General features: G+C 38.7%; 1 protein-coding gene across 3 annotated transcripts in view; it reads left to right on the forward strand.

Moving 5' to 3' along the window:
- Positions 1-18,391, forward strand: part of ARID1B (AT-rich interaction domain 1B) — a 324,913-nt gene that overhangs the window by 8,358 nt on the left and 298,164 nt on the right. The window lies entirely within an intron of this gene.

An 18,391-nucleotide genomic window follows, 5' to 3' on the forward strand; every position in this document is an offset into this window, starting at 1 on the left:
CTTTTGCACCTAAACATGCACAATTGCCAAATGATGTCCTGCCTTTAAGAATTCATTGCTGTGCTCTGTCCTCGCCCTACATTGTAGGCTTTTCAGATTTGAAAAGATACTGAATTCAGGTTTGTGATGTAGTAATTGTTTATGAAGACATCCATCTGAGTGATAGGCCCTCTGACACTTCCATCTGTAAATCTGTGCCACTGATCTCCCCTGCCACCCACATCAGTCTCTTTCTGACCATTGGAGGGTGGGGAAAGAATATTCTTCTAATTTTTAAAATTTTTTTATAAATTAAGGAAGTAGATATATATGGAATTTTAGTTTGTTGCTAAAAAAAAGAACGAATATGAAAATGGGGAAAACCCTTGATGTATAAATTCCCTTTTTTTTTTTTAAGGGATAATGTTAGTTGTGTTACTATTAGAGTCTTGCAAGCTTCTACTTTAATTTTTATACTCATGTGGTTTTGGGGAGTGGTGTGGGTTTTTTTGTCTCTTTTGTTTTTTGTTTTGTTTTGTTTGGTATTTGTTTTAGGTATCCACTTACTCCAAAAAGAAATTTTATGTAGCAGGGCTTTCTCTTGGATGTAATTCTGCCAAGTTACTGAATCAATTTACTTGCCCTTTAAAGACCACGTGGCTAGGTTCACTGTGAAGTTCTGTTGTTGCAGCTACATAGTTAGATTCAGGGAATTAATTGCATCCTTGACTAATAGCTGTTGTGGCAAACCCCTTTGCATTTAGTTTACCATTGGGGTGGTAGCGTATCTTCGCTGCCAGAATAACAGCCTTTATAAGAAGCCTCTCTTGAAGGGTTTGCGGGTATGGTTATTGAGGTATTTTGCTGAGTTTCTCAAAAGGTGGATAGTTCCACAACAGGTTTTGGTCACCTTTTAAAAGGGCAAGGATGTCTGTGTTGTGTGGCAAAGAGAGGGCTGGCCTGGCTGTAGCAGTCCCTGGTACAGCTGTCTTTCACAGAAGGACCTCAGGTTGGAGCATGGTTGTTCTTTCTTTGTTTGAGTAAAGAAAGGAAATCGGTTCGGAAAATCCCAAAAGGAGGGATCCTCTTTTAAAATATAATTGTAATCATGTGTGCTGCTCCCTGTGTGGACATGGCTTAATTCACAGATTGACTGAAGTGGAATAGTGCCTTCTTTACACAAGCAGTGAATTCAGCCATGGTAAGTAAATTATGTGACTTCAGGAAAATGATATTAGTAGAGAATTGGTGCAGGAATTCTTGGTATCTCTCAGCAGTCTGCATGATCTGCATGACAAGATAGCTAGTTTCACTGACCGATACCTCAGTTTCCCCATGTTAAAATAAGGATAATATTTGCCTTGTTTAATCATTTGAGTTTGATGTGCAGTTTTAATTTTAATTACTGAGTAAGGCAGAATAAATAGGCAGCCTAAATATTTGTAACATGGGAAGGTATCCAGTCTGCACTGTGCCTTCCTCTGTTTGGATGGGATCAGAGACTTGGTGTTCCCAGCATTGATCGTGTTATTTGGTTAGCTTGTCAGACTTACTTGTTTGTAAGCAAGATACTAAAACATCAGCTCTGAAAATTTCTTTTGAAAGCACAAGGACAGGATTTGTAGTTCTTAAATTTTATTCTTTTAAAGTTAAAAATAAAGATAAGGAGGTTTGTTTTGACAGCATCAAAGGAATATGCTGGTTTGTTTGCAGCCTTTGATTTGGATGGAATGTATGGAGTTCTGTATTTTTTTTTGTTGTGTAGCAATTTATGTTGTGAATATCTTGGATTTTCTGTTTATATGAAACGTTAGTATTGATGTCTTATTTTCAGGCATGATTAATGGAAAATGATTGCGCTTTTGTGAATTTTTTTTAAAATTTGATGTTTCTTATTTGATTGAAATTCCCAAGCAAAGAAAATTAATAAGCATGTTCTTCAGAGCTGTTGCCGTTTTAAGTTTATCGTTGACCACAGAAGCTATTTAAAGTAATATTTTTTGAAAAATAGAGGTAGGTACATTTGAGGCTGTTTTAGCTGCGTACCAGCAGTAGCAAAATAATTTTACGTGTCAGTTTTACCTGTATTTGAAAGTTGTCCGTTGCTGTGGGCAGAAAGGCCGAGTTGCGTGCGGGAGGTCGGTTCCCGCTCGGTGCCGGCCCGCGCTGGCCGTGGGCCGTGCCGGCCGTGTGGGTGCCGCTGGCTGCTTTGCCGCAGCGGTGCCTGAGGGAGGCATTTCCCAGGCGGGATGCGGCCCCGGGAAAGGCGGGGGGGGCGGCGGGGTGCGGGCCGGTGGCAGCGTCTGTGCAAGTTGCACACACGGAGCGAACTACTTCGCTTGTGTGGCGTCACATGATCAAAATATTTTCCCCTTTGCCGCTGCCAGAAGCTATCTATTGCTTTTCAGCAGCCTCGCCGCTCGGGCAGCGGGCCAGGCGCTGCTCCCGGCCGCGGGATGCCCCGGTCCGCAGCGGTGGGACCGGCGGGTGTGGGCGCCGCGTCCACGGCCCCTGGCGGCCCGGCTGCCCTGGGGAGAAGGGAGAAGCCTTGCTCTGCCTTCGCATCTGAGGAGCAGCACCGTGTGGGGTGTTTCTAGCATCTTAACTGACACTTACTTTACATTTAAAAATTCTGCCAGCAGAGAGATACTGCATTTGTTTGTCTTGTATGTTACGTTTTGGTTTACAATGTATGTGTTTTTTCTTTTAAATCCCGAAGCTAACACACATCCCTTGTGATAGCCCCCCCACTTCCAGCCTGGCACAGAGCCGGTTTTCCTACTAACAAACTGTAGGAGCTACTAATTCAGCAACATTTCTGAGATTTTTAACTTTCTGCAGAATGCTCTTTTTGTTGTTGAACATGTGGTATGCAAATACAAATGGAAATAGTGCTATGGAGTATTTTGTTGTGGGTTTTTTTAAGTATTAAAAACACATTTTGCTTTTCTAAAAAACCCCATAACCAGACCTTTTAATGTTTTGATATAAATAGCAATTACACTAACTGAGATCCAACCACAACTAAAAAAAAACCATTTAAAATCACTCAGAAGAAAAGTTCCCAATTTAATTGAACTTTTCCTTTAAAGAGGAGGGACTGATGGGGCAGCAGCATGTGAAACAAAGTGTCTCGCATTTCTTGAAGTGATCAAGGTGTTGGAGTAGAGGCCAATGTTCAAAGATTTTTCCAAGATTTAGCTGGAAGTCTAAAGGCTACTTCAGTCTAAGCTGTTGAGGGCTTTATATGTGATTGCTGATGGCAATCAGAACATTTTCTGGATTAATTGAGATCCTTGAAAAGTCTTAGATTTAGGTACATGGACTGGTTGTTTCATATATTGGGACATTTAGGGATTTGGTTGTTCACAGGAAACTTGCTAAGTGCAGCTGTTTGAACAAGCAGTGGAGAGGGATTCTCTGTCCTAGGAAGACTTTGCCTAGCCACACATTCCTCCTTTTAGTTCTTCAGCTGATTTCAATAATAATAGCAACAGTAACAATACACATTCTCATTAAGAGCAAGGTTGAGGAGGGCCTGAGTGAGCTGTTACTTTGCTGGAATGTGGCTGACAGAATGGTGGATGCAGTCTTCTACTTTTTCTGCAGATCCTAATGTTGTTATGTGTCAGCTCTGTTGTGTGGTGTGGTCGCTCAACACTCTTCCTCTGTATTTTCCCCTTCAGTGAGTGAAATATTTATTTGTGGGTTGTTTTAATCTGTTTCATTTATTTTCTTCCCAAAGACATAGTACTTTGCTTTATCCAAATTTTTTGCTCCTTTGTCTTGTGATACTTCTTTTTCTTTCTTAAGATGTCTTTCTCACTTTCCAAGTCAGTCATCGGGGTGATGGGAAAGTCGTCCTTACTGTCTTCTGCAGTTTTAACAGTTGTGTAAAGAGTGATTAGTGTGACTGTATAGTCACTGAGAAAATAGCTTTTCAGTGGTCCAGGTACCCATCCATCTCTCTGACTAGTATTTGCTCCTCTGTGCTCCAAGTGGACAAAAGTTGTTGGGCAAAGAGTGGCAGCACGGAAAGTGTCTTCACTATCCAGCTTCCTGTGCAGGCTCTCCTAGTGACTAGGGATCAAGTTGCATTTAAGAAAAAGGAAAACAAAAAGTCACTAAAAAACCAACCAAGCAAGCCCCCAAATCCTGACAAGGCTTGGCAGTATAACAGTAAAAACTGTGCAAGTAGTTATCTATGGGTGATGGTGCTGGTATTTTTGTTTCAGGTTCCTCTATTGCTGATCTTCTATCTTCTAAGCAATAGCAGACTTAAAGGAAGGAAACAAACAAAGGAGACAAAACCAAGCTGAAATGTAAATGTTGATGTGCATAATTTTTTACCTGGCATGGCAGGTGTGGTTAAAAAAAATTCTGTTTGCCCAAAATATATTTGGAAAGACGTCTACATGAAAATTCAAGTGTGGTGTTGCTGTACATGTGGAAAGTGTAGAAAAGACTGGAACTGAGGAAACACTTGGCATATGATTGTCTATATTAAGTAGTGATGTGGTGTACTAGGTAGTTCTATACAATTTTATAGAACTTGATACTTCATTTCATAGATTTCCTTTCCTTTTAATTCTCTTCAGAAGATTGGGAGTGCCAGCAATGGTTGTTTGTTATTCCACAATGTCGTATTTCATTTGAGGGAATGTATCGTATGAAGGTGGTGAATGAAGCCTATTTCAAAAGTGAGTTAAGGTTCCATTGTTGTAGAAGAATAGCTTAGTGATTCAAGAAAGAACTGAGGCCAGTTTCTTCCTGTGTACGTTTCCAAATTCTGTTGCCTTGCCTGTAAATACACCTAGATGTTTATTTGCAACAATCTTGTTGCCTGGAAAAAAAAATCCCACAGTGTCTGATTTACCCTCTGTGTTTCTTTTCTCTACTCCTGCTTTTTAACATTCAGTTTAAATTCTTCATTTGCTTGTGGCTGATGTCTTCCTTGATGAGATGGAAGAAAGTAGGTGCTTTTTCTTAAAGGCTGCAGCTAGTCATGGCACCATAATGGAAGGTTCAAATATTTATGATTTCTGATGATATTTTTACATTCTTGAAATTCTTGGTCTCGCATATGGTTGTCTGTCTTACTTGAGCAAATTATCTCAGCCTAGTAGAAGTAGAAAGAAATGCAATTTTCCTCTCCAGAAGTGGGTTTATATATATATATATATATATATATATATATCCAAAGAGACAATGAACATGATGGGGTGGGGTTTTTCCCATTTTTTTTCCCCCAAATGTTTGATACTGAGCATTCAGTAACATGTTTTGTTTGTCATTTTTAGATTAATACTTGGGAATAAGCAGCAAATATATTTTTAAATTGAGTTCAGTCTATGTACATCGATGAGAAGGTCCACGAGGGTATTCCTCAGAAAGACAGCTTTTTGTCCTTCTTGGCTTTTAAGGATCACAGGCTGAAAAAAAGAGCAAATTAACAGGAGAAAGTTTGTAACACATAAATGCACAGGAAAATAGGTGTTGATCCAAGTGGTCGTCTGCTTTTTGTGTAGATACCAAGCCAGAATTTCTCTTGGGGGAAGCTGAAGAAAACTTGAAAATCTTTGTTTATTTCTGCATTTTTCAGTAGCTTTTTGTTACACTCCTTGAGTACTCTTTCATCCAGTTTTGTGTTGTTAAAAGATCTTGCACCACTATAGGAGTCTAATGGTTGTCTGAAGCTGATCTAAGACTTCACTTCTGCTGTTAAAACCAGTCCCCACCTTTTTATCAGCTCCCTGCTGCTTCCCTTGTGTCATAAGGTGAATCGCATCCGCTCAAGATTTGTCTGAAAACTAATCCTGCCAAGTAAGACCTGTGAATGTTTAGCTTTCAGCCAGATCATTGAGCAGATCTGAGCTGCAGCATAATCTTTGCAGCACAGAGGTGAAGCAAGGGAGAATATGGCCAGTTTGACTGAGGGTGGGCATCAGGCCATGGCAGCCCCTTTGGTTGTGGTACAAGCGGTGGTTCTGTCAGCCTAAACTCCTCCTCCTACTTTGCCTCTTGAGTGTAAAATTAGTCTATAAATAATGACAGGCAATTTCTTAACATTTGTCTGGAGCAGGAAGCCATTGTTATCCCTCTCTTAAAAGGAGAGAAACTGAGGCAGAGAGTATTTTTTTTTCCCCAAGGATGATAATTATACAGAATGCATTGATTGCAGTGGCCAAATAAGCTGTGAGTATCTTTGAAAAATATGATATCAAGGGTGGAACTCATGTAACCATATGTACTGTAGGCATTTGTACCTGATCTTTTTGTGGATCTTTGGTGCAAAAAAAATAGTCAGATCTTCATGTGAATCATCTCATCCTAAAGTAGATGTGTAGTTCTGGTCTGATGAATCCTGCTCCTAAAGTTTCATGGTTTTCCCCTTGCTCTAAAGAAAGTCTAAGCTGATAAGCTCAGGTGTTGATGTCAAAGGGCATGTGAAGTTAATTCCTTCCACTATTTACAGTGTTTTCATAAAGGCAAATGATTCCAGACTTGTGTTGGAGTTCTGGACTAACTTAGCTTCCTCTTCTTGTCTTGCTATAACCTGTTGGAACTAATGGTTTTCATACCCATTTCTGTTTAAGCTTGATACATTTCTGTTTTGTTGTCATTTGTATAATGCCTATTCAGAGATTTTTTTTTTTTGCTGCTACTTTTCTTTTGATATGTCAAATTTTTGCACGTAAGAACTGTCAGTATTGTTTATTTTTTCCCAGCATATTTGCAGACATACTGGCATACTGGCAAATTTGAAAATACCAGGATGAATTTCCAGATCAGTTGACCTTCATGCTTAGGTACGCAATTTCCTCTGTACACAGATGCAAGCTTTTGATTTGGAAATAGGGCAGCAGTTTTGTTGTGTAGATGCTGCTTCACAGTCCACTGCAAACTCTTTACCCACTGCTGGTACTTCAGCATGCAGAGAAGTGAGCACCTCTGGGAAGGAGCTTCCCTGCTGTGGTGATTCTCCTCACCCAGCACTGGTGCTCCCTGTGACTCCGCATTCCCCCCACTGATTGCTCCAGGGGGTCTCTCTGTGGGGCATCGTGCAGAGTAGCAAACCCAGTGTGGGCTTTGGGGGGCTGAGGGGCTGTGCTGGGCAGGGGGAGTTAGGAAGGGGCGGCCCTGCCAGGAGATCTCTGCCACCGAGAGGGATGGTGGTTGTGAATGCAAACAAGGTTTGTTCTGAACACTGCGGGTGTGTTCCAAGGTGATGAAACTGGTGTTATGCTGAGGGATGAAATTGTTTAGGACAAAAGAAAACACAGGGATGCCTATCCTGCATAGAGCTCTTCTTGGCAGTATCGTGTTTTCAAAATGGTTGAAGAGGAAAAACCACAATTTGCTAAACAGATTTACCCGTGCATCCTGAAAAATGGGTACCATAATCCTTAATTATCTCTAGGCTCACTTAGCCTTTCTTAGTAAAATATTTCAAATGCCCAAACTGAAGTATTATTGTGATTAATAATTCCACTGGTATCTTTGTAGCAGGATGTCAGTGCTTTCCACTTTTTGGAGGCTAGCACAACCACATTTTTGTTAGCATCCTTTTTAAGGGATCTTTCTCACAAAGGGTGTCAGTTTATTTGGCTTAGGCTTAGGTTTTGGAGTTAGGTATCTGAAAAGTTGCTTGTTTTTAAAAAAATTCGGAGGAGTCTTTTGTAGTGTTAAAGTTTTTGTCTCTTTTTCGGTTCTCTCTTATAATTTGAGGTTCAACTAGTGGCATGATTTTCAGATATACTATTTTCCCCCCAGTGTGTACAGAGGAAGGGGGAGGAGGAAGCACAGCTTCCTCAAGGTTGACTGAAATGTTTTAACTTCTACAGCAAATGAGGTGAGAATGAAATTGTCAGAAGGATAGAGACTAAATTATTGAAGCACTTGACTGTTTAAAGTGGCTGGGGATGTACTATAAAAGGTGCGAGTCTAACAGTCAAATGTGTAAACAGCACCTTATTCCTTCCTTGTACCTGATTTCTCACCACTTGCTTTAGATGAGAGCCTAAATCAGTGTGGGAGATATTGCAGACATTCTCAAAGTGTTAGTTTACAATGCCTCCACCAGAAGAACAATCTATTACCATATAGAATAGTAGAGAGAAAAGCATTTTCAAGGAAGATTAATTGAAGTAATTCATCACTTTAAAATGAAGAAGGTGCATCAAACAAAAATAAAAGCTAAGTATTTTGTGTGCTTCTATTGGAATTTGATAATCATTTGTTTTGCTAGAAAATATATGTGGACTGGGCATCTAGTTCTTGTCTACACAGTAAAACTATGTGCTATAATTATATGCTATAATTATACCAATATAACTCCCTATGGAGACACTCTTATACCAGAATAAGAGTTTTTATGGTTTATCTTACTCTGCTTCCAAACCACGTAAGCTTAAGAGGGAGAGGGTACTCTTATGCTGGAGAAATTTTCCACACTGAGATAGTCATATTGGTATAATTATGCATTTTTTTTACTTCAGTATAGACAAGTCCCTTGTGCCTTTTCAGCTTTGAACTTTAGTTAAGAATTTCTTGGCTGTGATAAGTGTCTAAGCATTTTTATAGTATATTTTTATAATGGGACTTGGGTATTTAAACCAATTACTTAGGCCAATTAACAGCTTCCTGGGTTGTGGATAGCAATAGGATATAAAGAGGGATCAGAATTCATGTTCCTAGCTGCTTGGATATATCTGCATTTTTGCCCCCCCTGTGATTTTACCAGTATTTGGTGTACAGCACAACAGGTGGAATAGTGTGTGGCTGTCTAATGAGTTCTGTGTTGGACACTTTTTGTCTGCTGTTTCTCATTATTCTTTGAGTTTTGTTGTACTGTGGCTCTAATTGCATGTATTTCCATGGATCACAGAAAGAAGCTTCCTTGATGAAGTTGAAAAAACTGCTTCCAAAAATGTTAATTGTTTGGAGAACTGCTGAAATTTATTGATCTTTACACAAGACAGGATCATAATTGACTTGCTAGGCATAAATTGTGCAAGGAGCAGCTCAAGTTGGATTTAGAGGAAGGGGAAGGTGCAGGAGCCCTGTTGGTGTGTAGTGTAGTCAGGAGGAGGGTGATGATGTGTAGAAGGTAGGTTTGGTAGGGATGATGTCTCTTGCCTGCTTCACTCACAGGTGGGTACCTAGAGGGAGGCATTCCCATGGATTGTGCTTTGAAGTTGGCTGTCTTTTTGGTTCTCTTCTCCCCATATCTCCTTTGCTGCTTAGCACACAGCTCATCTCATCCTTACATTTACATCTCCCCAAAACCAGGAATATGTAAACATTTTTTACAGTATTTTCACAGTTTCTGCAAGTATCAACATAAATTACTTAGAAACAGTTTTTCTTACATATCTTTTTTTACTCCCTATGAAAAAATTGGTTTGAAAAACATACCTCTTTTTATTCCCTTAATTTTCTTTTATCAATGTCTTTAGTATGTTTGTAGTGTTGTAATGTCCATATGGTCTAGTTTTGCTAGAAATTGAGGATTATGACTTGAAATGAAGAATTGCAGAAATGGGAGAAACCTTATAATAAAATAGAAGTGATGTAATAACCTCCAAATCATAGAAGAGCAGGGCTTGAAGTGACACTAACAGGTCATTTAATCTATCCGTCAGCTCTGGGACAGTATACGGCAGACTTAACATTCATGGCAGATGTTCATCTGTCCTGTAGTAGTAACAGACTGAGCAAAAAAGAATTATTTATGCTTACTGTTTCCCCTTCTCTCCCCACCCAAAGCTTTGTGCAAGCTGAACTTTACATGGAATTGGTTTGAGAGATTATGGATATATGGATTCCTTCAGGATTATTTCAAGTTTCTGAGTTAGTTCTGTTGTTGGGAAACTCCGTGTTTTCTGTCAAAATAGTCTAATGATGTTTGTGTATTTTTGAGTGTAATATCCCATTTTAATTTTATCTGGCTGTCAGTTGTTCAGGTGTATTTCTTCCTGAAATGATTATTTTTCTGTGTTGGCTTTGTAACCAGTGTCTGCTCTTCTTTAGCATTGAGCAGTTTGGTTTAAAAATGTGTAGCATTTCATTTTCATACTTTGACAGTATTTCTGGTGTGTAATCAGTTTCAGTTTTCCTTTTCCATTCAATCTCTTTTTGCATGAAAGAGCTGAGCAGAAAAAAGAAAAACAACTGTGGGTAGGAGTGTAGAAGTGAGAAGGGGAAGAATGTGTTCAAGAAATGATAGTACTCAGCAGAAGAGCTGGGTTTAGCTGAAATGTCAGTTTAGATATGAAGTGAACAGTGTGGCCTTAAGTAAAGATTTATATTCTTTGAAGAATAAAGGGAACATATGTTTCAGAATTTTATGTGTGGTATCTGCAGCTCTTTAATCTAAACTGAAGGTTGCAAATGAATGTCAGATGAATAGCATCTTTCTAAAGGGAACAATACCTGAAATTGGAATTGCAGATACCTTGTTGCTAAAATGAGTCTTTGGGTTTGTTTGCTTCATTTTCCCTTTTGGTTATGTCAGTGAGAAACATCTGTCTTTGCTGCTAAATGACCTTTTCTGACTAGGCCAAGTGATTTTGACTGAGTGGACTGTCTTTGAGCCCTCAACAGCTGCAGGAAGGTGCTGATGTAAGTTGCCGCCTTGGAGAAGGTTTAGATGTAAATATACTCAAATAGCTGTTGCCCCCAGAAATAGCTTATTCAGACTTACAGAAAAGATTCCCTGTAGCTGTACTGCTTCAGTGTTTATGAAGGTAGTGATTCCCTTCTCTTTCCTTCCGATCTAATCTGATTGTTAATTTTATTTCTGTTCTAGATTTAGTAATTTTAGGAAGTTGGGAATACTCTGTTTTGGGTTGTGCCCAAAGGGGGCTCATTAATCCTGAAGATCCTCTCTAACAGTAAAGAAGTTTCTTTGAAGTGTGAATAGATAGCTGTGTTGGTGTTTTTGCATGATGGCTGATATGGGCTCTCTTAAGGACTGGGAAATAAGAGGTAGGCATAAAAGTGGAAAGAAGCCAAGAGTTTTCAGGCAGAGAGAATTTGAAAATATAATGGTTTCTGCTGTGGGAGAGGGAAGGCAGTTCTATAAATATGGCATTATCAGGTTTCCTGTTAAATAAAATTTTTTTTTGGATGAGAAATACTGAAGAAGTGGGTCATCTTTCATATTTCTCAGACCAGATATGTCTCACATGCTGATTTTTAATTTTATTTTAAATGGTGTGATATTAAAAGAAAATTATGGTCATATATTGAAAACACATCTACTTTCTATAGAAAGTGAAAGTTCTTGATAGTAGTTATACTAAAACTATGCCTTTAATTCTGAACATCCTACACATCTGTTGCAGAGGCGTTCATACCCATGGTTAATCCCACTTCTTTATTTCTGCACTTACCTAGATGTGTGTTATTCGCATGTGTTTGAGCTGAGATGCTCTGGGATGTTCCGTAGTCTGCCAGTATTACAGCGACTTGAGGAGGTCTCTATGGTGAGAGAAGGATGAGAATCTTGTTTGATGATCAGAAGGCTGGATTTATTGATATATGATATATAATACATTATAACTATACTAAAAAGAATAAGGAGAGAAGTTGCAGAGGCTTGCTAAGCTAAGAGTAGAATAGCATGAATCTAAAAACAAGAGAATTCTCTGTCTCTGTGTTCTAGAGAGCTTGTCCTGTGATTAGCTCTTAATTGTACACATGGAACATGAACCAATCACAGGTGCATCCTATTGCATTCTACAGCAGCTGATAACAATTGTTTACATTCTTCTTCTGGGGCTCTTGCTTCCCAGAAGATGCACAGATCCTAAAGAAAGGATTTCTGTGAAAAAATGTCTGCGACATGCCAGGATTTGTGGAAGAATTTGTCCCATTTGTTGTGATTGCAAGAAGAATAATGAAGACTTAGTGACTTCTGCCAGTTTTGAGAAATAGATGAAGGCTCTAAGATAAACCAGAATTTGGCATGGTTGAAACCCAGGTCTGATTTTTTTGACCCTGAGTAAGCCACAGTGAACTTTATATTAACATTGAGATACCTTTTTTGGAGGTCATTTCTCTAGAATTCTTCAGAAGTCATTCCCTAATTTCTGCAAAGTTTTAAGCTTGTTTAAAACATGTAGGAGTTAGAGCTGACAGTATTTTAAAATCAGCATAGCATTTAAATTATAATAACAGAAAGTTATTTTGCTTCAAAAATGTTTGTATACTACATGTATGTTGATCGATTTTTTTTTAATTATAGAAATTGAAATTCAAGGATTAACAGATCCCTTAATACTTAGAGTTTTTGACTTGTTTTGTTTGTTTCAGTACAGCTGCTACATGCTAAGTGCACTAGTAGTTTTAGAATTACTTTAAGGGTGTTACCATCGCTACCTTCAAAGTGAAATTTACAACTCGTCTGGTTTTTGTCCTTTTAATTCTAAAATCTAGATGAAATGTAATCCCAGGAGTGTTGTTTTGCTGTTGCAATGTAGTCTTTTTCAGATGATACATGATTTAGTCGGAAACAAATTAGCAGTTATGAATGCCTAAAGAAAGCAATTTAATAAACAAGATTTTTGTAAGACCTAATCAGAATTGTAAAATGATACTTGGGAATCAGTTACATTATACAATAGAGCGGGTGTGACTTGTAGGCATGTGTGTGGATTCATGGTTTCTAGTCACATTGTTCTCTCAAGTGATACAAGGGCTTCAACCCTCAGTTTACTGTTTCTTCTAATTTATAACTTAACTATTAAATGTTTTCAGTCAATAATGAAAATTCCCACTCATAACTGTAATTTGTTCTGGTGATTAATTTCAATTTTTATTTTAGCTACTTACAACCTGCCTCCTCCCCCATTTTCTAGTGCTTTAAATCACCTGTTGCTGGTGAATTTGTTTGCTTTGCTCCTGCCCAGGAAGTTAGTTCCATGCTGCTGACAGTGTCTGTGTTGATGAGAAAGGTCACTATAAATGAAAAATAATCACAGGCAGGTACTCACCAAGATTCTATTGCTCCAGCTCCATAATGTGGGTGTATAACTCCACATTCATTATCTGTTTGTAGCAGACCCTTGGGCTGAGCTGATGCTGCTGGTGTGTCTCTAACTGGGACACTTTATTTTTGCCAGTGTGATACAGAGATCATTATGGAATGATGGTGAAAAAAAAGATGAATTGGTTTGTTTCCAGGTAACTTAAAATTTTGCACTATTTGTGACCAGGTTTTCTCAGCCTCTACAGGAAGCAGTTTTAATATAGAAAATATGTTACAAGAGAAGTTTCTTGGCAGTTGAAGAAGTGACAGGGCTTCTGTTATAGAGCTAAGTTTGCATTCCAATTACCCTGATGCTAAATATATGCCTTTAGGAATTCTGCATAAATTGGCTCTAGCTAGGGGCTTTCCCCTGTTTTCTTATTTTAATTAAGACCATTTTTACCTATTAAAAAAAAAAAAAAGAAAAGTTAGGCTTGAAAAGAGAAGATGCTCAATTAATCAGTAAGCTACCTGCTGTGAAGCTAGAAACCAACAAATATAGAAAATCAGTGCTTGGCACTGCTTTTTAGTGTCCCAGTCTGCTATATTGTCTTGTAAGTAGGGTGACTGATTCTCTCCTTTTTCTGAACCCTTGCTGGTGTGGCAGAAGGAGATAGCTTAAAACTCTGGCAAATATTTCTCAGTGTGGACAGAACTTTCTGAACCTCCCTTTGTTGAAATTTCATGTTATGGCTATGGAAAAGGAAAACAGCTAATTGTTTTTGTTTGCCTGGTCGAGTTTTCCATTCATTTACTCTTTTATGCATCTTTATTTCAGTAATCTATCAATTTTGTCAATGATACTTGGTTTTGCGTCCCCCTGTCCATGTCTCACCTCCTCCCCAATTTTATTCATCATGAACTCAGACACCTGCAAAAAGGGAAGAAAATGGCATAAAGCCACTCAAGTGGCAGAGCACTTTGCAGAGAAGAATGGAAGATAATATTTGACAGTAGTTCAGGATGAGAGTAAGAACTGAGGGGTAGGAAGAGGAAAGGGGCTGTGTTGTCTAAAATATCTGCTAGGTTCTAATGTTACCTGAACTCTGATTTATTCTGGAATTGCTCTGGTGAGGTCAATTACAAATACCAGCAGTAAGTATAATTCAGTTTTTGAAGAGTTGTCATTTGCTTTTTTTTGGTAACAGTATAATCTCAGAACATGGTCTAGAAATTCTACATTTGTTTCTTTCATGAACACTTGATGAAATCTAGTGTGTAAGACTGAATTTGAGCAGTTCAGGGGCTTATTTTTGAGTTTATCTTAGAAATAGGTGATTCTTTTCAAAGGCGTTAATACCATTCCAGGTGATCTAGCAGCAGAAATTTAAGGTCATCTTTTCTCTTTATTTCCACTCCTTTTAAAGATGCTTCTAGGGACCTTTTTTTCTTTGGAATGGAGGTTTCTGAAAGTTTAGAGTATCTTGTTGCAGCCTATTGATGCAATTTCTCCTTTTCAATATCTTCTAGAGGTTTGGGGTTTTTTCCTCCCTTAGCCTACCCTTGACTCCTAGTCCTGTTTTATGTTGCCTAATAACTGACATCAGTCTCCCCAAAGTCATGCTGTGTCTTTCCTTGTTAAAAGTGCATATAAGACTTGTTGTTATGAGAGTGAAAATGCAGTCACAGGAAGGTGAAGTGTTGTGCTCATGTTTGCATATCAGGTCAGCTGCTGAGCCAGGAATAGAAGTCCTGTCTCATGACTCAGTGCCCTAACCACTGGCCTGCGCCGCCTCTCTGGAGCACCAGTCTTTTCCAAGAATATAGTGGTGATGGCTATAGGAGTAACTACAGCAAATGTAGGAGCTTTGCTTCCTGCTCTGGCAGGGCTCCAAGGCTTATACACAGCTTATAAGACAAGGGGAGGAAAAAAAGCTTTCTAAAGGAGCTCCTAGATAAGTTCTGTGAAGTTACGGTTTGCTTTGCTTTGTTTAAAAACAGCAGCAAAAAAAAAAAAAAAAAAAAACAACAAAAAAACCAAAAAAAAAACCACCCCTAATTGCAAAGAGCTTTCCTGAAGGTTTAGGATGTGGAAAAAAGTTCCATGTGTTTGAAAGTCAAACTTTGCTCTACAAATAACCTTAAGAGCAGCCTGTGATTAAATCTTTTGTATATTCAACAACAAACTCATTTTATGCAACCGCAACTATGATAAAATTGAATTAAATGAACCTGCCTCTAAGAAAAGATACTGAATAGCTGAGTAGCACATTATTCAATGAATGGAAAACAGGGAGGCTGGCTGGAACTGCTGGGAAATGGTTTTAACATTCTATCGGGCTAAAGAGCAATTCTGTGAAATCACTGTATTTGTTTCCCCCCTACCTCCCCGCCCTCATTTTTTAAATAGCAGTGCTCTTCATACTGTCAGAATTCAGTGTTGTGACACCCCTACTCAAAAGTTATGACAGCAGTGTAATGACAGCTACTGCCTCTTGAGAATCAATCAGGCAATTAATTTTGTAAATGAAATGCTGATTATACAAAGCTTCACATGAGAGGCCCAGTGATTAAAATCAATTTAACAAATTGTTTCAGGTGGGACTTGATTAATAATTTGCCATAAATGCTGAGGATATATGACCAGCATACCTTTTTGAGTGTATGTGTGTGTGTGTTTGTGTTAATATAGAACTATATATATCACTGGGAGTGGAAAAAATCTGCAGCTAACTGTATGTACTCTTGGCTTGTGACCTAGATGTGATTGGTTATAGCTTTTTGTGGGTACTCTGTCATCCCCAGTGTCCACAATGTCACTTTCTCAGCTAGCGTTCTCTCCAGCAATTGAATACATCTAACTTTTAATTTTATATCTGTGAGTAAAGCCAAGTAGTTGAAAAAGTGTATTCAGATCCACATGAATATTAAGTTTAGGAAGTTTTTTCTTTAAAATTTAAAGTGGATGTGGGATTTTTTTCCATTTACATCCCTCCCCCCGTCACTTATATTTAGGACGTTGTGCATTTTCCCCCTCTTACTGCAATACTTCTCTGCAGGCAGCCTTCCTGCAGAGCTCCCCTCGTTCCACTCAGGGCAGAGCTCTATTCCTTGGCTGACAGACACTATTTTTAGTACATCCTTTTCTGTCCATCTAACGCCGTGTTTGTGTAAGAGCTGTACAAAGTAGGTAAGGGAATTTTTTTTTCTGAGTTCCAGATGGCAGCCATGCACAGTGAGTGAAGGTGTTTACTTGTCTAGGAAGCTGAGAACCTCATTGCCAGACAAAATAGAAGTAACTGGTATTCTGGGTGGGGCTTTGCTTTTTTAAACTTGGTTTTCTGGGTTTATGAATGGATTTTCTCTTCCTTGTTGAGCCATAGCCTTGGCTACTGAGGAGGCCTTAAAGCTTTGAGGCGTCCAATGATAAATCTAGCTTGAGAACTTTAGGTTACTATTTTGCCTTGCTATCTGCCTTGCTTTCCTGCTGGGGGTTGCTATTTTGACAGTTGAAATGCCAGACTGAGCGCTCTGCCCATGTCTGACCGTGCTCCAGTGCCAAAGCTGCTGTATTGGTGCAAAGCCATCCAACAGAGGCAGTTCTGGGTTCACACTGGGCTGTGGATTGGAGCAGCCAAAACGTGGTCATGATATGGCAGCGCATAGGAGAAGCAGCTGGAATGAGTGACCTGTTCTATAGTGGCAGATAAGTTTGCTAGAAGACATTTTAAAGAACCCCTGAATTCTGCTGTGTTTGAAATTGCTGCAGACTTGGTGAGGAGGGGAGCAGAGCTTCTGCATGCCTGAAGAAAAGTGGGCATCCTTCTTTGCAGAGGCATCCAAGTTGGAGAAAACTAACCTAAAGACAGGACTGTAATTCCGGAGTACTTCCTGGAAAAAGTTTGATATTAGGAAAGTGGGTTACAGGACAAAACTGAATGTTCAGGTGTGATGAGGACAGATGACACACATTAAGCTGACTTCAGAGTAACCTGTTAGCTGTCAGTAGCTGGCAATGACAAAGGCAACTTGAGGGGCAGCGGTTCTGGGCTGTATATCCATGTGAACTTGTCAGACACCTAGGATTGTTTTGGCCATCAGCTGTGTTAATGTGTATAATTGTTTCTTGATGTTGTATTAACCTTTGCATGCACTTGTAGTGGCAACTGAAGAGGTTAGTTATGTACACTTCATTAAAAACAGGTTTCTTTTCTTTGCAACGTTTGTTGTGATTTGTTCTTTTAGTAGTTGTTTAGTTTTATCTATATGCAAAATTATAAATAGAGAATGGCTGATACACAGGCTTTACAGGTTGTATGTGTTAAAGAGGACTCGGAAGAAGGTTGAAAAACAGTATATCCTTCTACCTCACCCTGCAGAAACAGTTGCTTGTATAAAGTATTTGTAAATGGTCTAGGCAAGTAGTAGTTGATCCTTTGTGGGGCGTAGCTTTGATGTTTTTTTTCTTTCACCTTGTTAATTACTTACTTTCTGTTTTGAGTGGGAAATAATCTTTCTGATGTCTCCCTGCAGCTGAAATCAGACACTATGCAGAGCCTTTAAGACAAGCAAAATGGCTATTTATGTTAAAACTCTGCTAGTGTGTGCTTCTTCATTTACTGGATTTTCTTTCATCATAGATTTATGTTGAATTCAGCTTTTTGTTTTTGCTTATTACTTATGTGTTTGAGCAACTGCCTTTTAAAATTAAAATTCTTGTAAAAGAGACAGTAGATTTCCTTTTTCAAAAAAATAGAAAGCATGTTTACTATTCACCTCTCAGACTTTATTATTAATGTTAGAATTTAATGCTGTACATTCATACTTTTATTAATGTTAGAATTTAATGCTGTACATTCATACTTTTTTAATAGTTGCTTGCAACTTTCTTAAGTGGATATTGAAACACACTTGACGAGAGTTGTTTTGATACTCCCTCTTTTGTCACGTAAGAATGTTGGCTGAGGCGTCCTTGTACATGTTCATACAAATGATGACATTATCTAGGAGTGGATTATCTTTTCTGCAGTTCCATCCTCAAGCCAGCTGTGTCATTGTATTATAGTGAATACTTGTGATTATCTTCAGCGATAAATTTGTGACTTGGTGCCTGACATAGAGTTGAGCTCCATGCCTGTCTTCCTTGGAATGTCGGTAACCGATTGTCAGCTGTCTTTACTTATTATGAGGTTTCAAGGCTTTGGTTTTTATACAGAGATGTGTTTTCTTCTTTTTTTTTTTCTTTCCTTTTTTTTTTTTAATATGGAGACAGAAGCTTTGGCTGCAGATCCATGAATAAACAAAGAGTTATTGTATTCATAGCTCTAGGAGTTTGAGGGGAAGCCTACTTGAGAGTGTTGAGTTCATGTTTTTTTGTTACAGGCACAAATGATGGAGCATTACTTGGGATGCTTTGTGGCTTATAGTTGCTTTAAATCG

Source organism: Melospiza melodia, chromosome 3 (genome assembly GCF_035770615.1).
Source record: "Melospiza melodia melodia isolate bMelMel2 chromosome 3, bMelMel2.pri, whole genome shotgun sequence".
Lineage (NCBI taxonomy): Eukaryota > Metazoa > Chordata > Aves > Passeriformes > Passerellidae > Melospiza > Melospiza melodia.